The sequence below is a fragment of the Orycteropus afer genome, unplaced genomic scaffold (genome assembly GCF_000298275.1).
Source record: "Orycteropus afer afer isolate SDZICR_OR568_19922 unplaced genomic scaffold, OryAfe1.0 scaffold00160, whole genome shotgun sequence".
Taxonomy (NCBI): domain Eukaryota; kingdom Metazoa; phylum Chordata; class Mammalia; order Tubulidentata; family Orycteropodidae; genus Orycteropus; species Orycteropus afer.
Genome location: NW_006921747.1, coordinates 2,912,387 through 2,915,806, shown reverse-complemented (window position 1 = coordinate 2,915,806; position 3,420 = coordinate 2,912,387).

Here is a 3,420-nt window from a genome sequence, read left to right as displayed (position 1 = left end):
GCAGGGCACCCAGGCTCCATCTGAGCACACAGACTGTGATGGAATTCCTGTGGGCCCAGAAGGTAGGTGGGAGTGGGGGATGGCTGTACTTCCATTCATCAAGCAGGTGAGGATTAGAAGAGTAACAAGAGGAATGTCATACCTTTTTAGTCTTGTGGGTCCGGATTGTCCTTGGGGTTGCTGGAAAACAGAACATGTTCTCAGTCCCCCAAAATCTGCCAGACCGCTGTCTCTTTAAATATCCAAAATAGTCAAGCTGCTTTTAATCCTTCAAACTGGCAGTGTCCTCCAGACTGGGAAAAGTTCACAGCTCAGCCCACCTTTCTCTTCACCTTCTCTGTTTATTTCCCAGCCACCGTGCACAGTCCTCCGTGCATTCCCTGCCTAGCAGGGCTGATTTTTTTGTTAATTCTTAGGTCCTACCACCACTCACAAATCTCCATGCTGTCTGTGCCGTCAAGATTGCTCAGGATCGCTGCCAGACCGCAGCTCCGTATGTCTCCTTTTTTTGTATTTTCGTGCAAATTCTTCCGCTAGTTGGTATTTAGTCCACTTTTATATCCTTCCCTTCAAGGCTCAGGGGTCCAGGATTATCTTCTGTATCTGTGTTAATTGGTTTCCCTTTCCTTTGTTGAAGAGGGTCTGTGCAGTCTTTCTGCCTAGTCCGCCATCTTGCCGGTGAATCTGAGCAGTCATTTTTTACGCACCATCATTTTCTTGGTACATTTTTTTTTTCATTTCTGTAATTTATCCTGATTTGTCATAAAATTTACATTCACTATGAACCATTCTCCCCAACCCGCATAAAAATGATGATGAAGCTGAAGCACTGAGGAATTTGGTGATTTAATCCACTATACCTGAAGTGGTGAGTGGCTGAGTTTAGAATTGAATGCATCTCTTCACACCCCAAGTGCATCACTCTGACTGCTACACTGAGCATGAGGAAGCCCCATGTAGTGAAATGCATAGGCTTCAGAGTTGTTTAAATGCTCATTTAAATTGCAGTGCTCTCAATAGGTCATGTATGACAAATTATTTGATTTCATTGAACTTTAATTTCCTTATCTTTAAAAATTAGAGAATAATACCTTAGACTTTGTGTGCATATTAAATAAAAACCATCAGAGGACATGTAGAAAAAGAACTAGCCAGCCTGCAGGTCTGTAGAAATTACTCAGTTAAAGTTTATTTATTCATTTTGTTGGCAATGATAATGTGCCAGACACAGGGTCAAACTGTACCAAACCTGTGTTTTCATTGGTGAAAGTCTGTGTCAGAGTTTGATTCAAGTTACACTGACACCTTCTGCTATCCATATGATTCCATTCTCAACCATTCATGATCTTTAAGCTGCTTGGGGGCAGAAGGTAATAAAAGAGAAGGAAAAGCCAACTGCCTCTAGACTAAGAGAACTTGTTGAATTCATTAGCAGCTAAACAGCAAAGAGAAAAGTCCTCTCTTTGCTCCTATGAACTAGGTTTTCTAGACATAAAAATAGAGATGAGGTGAGAACATGTGTTCAGTGTGTAATTGGCGCACTGTGTTATGCCATCCTGGTAATGTTTTCTAATTTATTCAAAATTAACATTTTGATTGTGAAGCAACTGCTTGGTCTAGGGGTTCTTTTCATTAGACTGTGCTCCAGGTACTTAATTTCCATAAAGTGCTAACTCTGTAAGGTAGAATGCTACAAAAAGCAGAATAATGGTAAGTTTCCAGAAACATGTGAGAGAGGTGGAAAAATTTGGCACCTGTGTGTAGAGGGGATTGTTTTTACATTGATATTTTTATGATTAATACAGGATCGAAGAATGTAGATAAGATATATCTCAGATATTTGACTTTTAAAATAATGTACTAAATGTCCAAGGAAATCTCACTGAAAAGGTGACTCTAATACCTGAGTAGTGCCAACAGTTAATATATTCAGTGATACTGCCTCAGAAACCCAAGGAGGGGTCGCTATGAGTTGGGGCCAACTCGTCGGCAAATAACAACAACAACAACTGAAAAGTTGGAGGTTCGAGTTCACTCTGAAGTGCCTAAGAAAATAGACCTAATGATCTAATTCCAAAACGATTGGCCATTGAAAACATAATTGTGCATGGTTCTACTATGACACACTGGGGTCATCATGAGTCAGGACAGCAACTGGTGAGAAACATTGCTGGTATAAACTGAAACCTATCAGCAGACCCAGCGAATTTAGCTCAAATATACATCCCAAGTCTGACCACTCCTCTCCAAATACACTGCTCCCACATTGTATCAGCTTCCTTTGTCTCTTACCTGTATGACAGCATTGGGCTCCCAACTGGTCTCCCTGTGGCCATTCTTCCAATTTCATAATCCATTTTCAACCCAGCAGTCAGAATGATCTTTTCAAAACATAAATCCTCTTACTTCCAAAGGCTTCCCATTGTATTCACTAGAATTATAATCACACTTAAATTTACTACCATGGTATATAAGTCCTGGCTGAATCACATGCATTCTATTCTCCCTGGCATTCTTTCCAACCATAGCTGAAGTTATTTTTCTCATTTATTTGCTTGCTTTTTTTTTTTTTTTTTAGTTGTAGAGCAGTCCACAAAAATAATTTATCACATGATATAGGTGAACTGCTTTTTTTTTTTTTTTTAGTTGTATTGCCTTCCTAAATTGTTCTGTGGTTTTCTCTGTGTTTTCCTTAATTTTGACAGTGTTTTCCTTTATCTGTCTCTCAAGACGTTGTTGTTGTTGTTGCTGGGGGCTGTCCAGTCGTTTCCGACTCATAGTGACCCTATGCACAGCAGAGTGCAACACTGCCTGATGCTGCAACAGCTCCATGGTCCCTGCTATACTTGAGCCCATTATCACAGCCACCATGTCAATCCATGTCATTGAAGGCCTTCCCCTCTTTCGTTGACCCTCCACCTTACTAAGCATGACATCCTTTTCCAGGGAATGGTCCCTTCTGACAACATGGCCAAAGTAGGTGAGATGAAGTCTGGCCATTCTCACTTCCAAAGAGCATTTTGGGTACACTTCCTCCAAGACAGATCTGTTAGTTCTTTTAGCAGTCCATGGTACCTTCAGAATTCTTCACCAGCACCACAACTCAAAAGCATCAACTCTTCTTCGGTCTTCCTTATTCATTGTCCAGCTCTTTCATGCATATGAGACAATTGGAAATATCATGGCCTCTGTCAGGCGCACCTTAGTCCTCAAGGAGACGTCCTTGCTCTTCAACACTTGAAACAGTTCCTTTGCGGTTGACCTTCCCAGTGCTACAAGTCATCTAATGTCCTGACTGCTGCTTCCATTGACATCGATCGTAGAACCAAGCAACGTGAATCTTTTGACAACCTCAGTCTTCTCTCTGTTTATTATGATGCTGCTCATTGGTCCAGTTGTGAGGGTTTTTGTTTTCTTTAT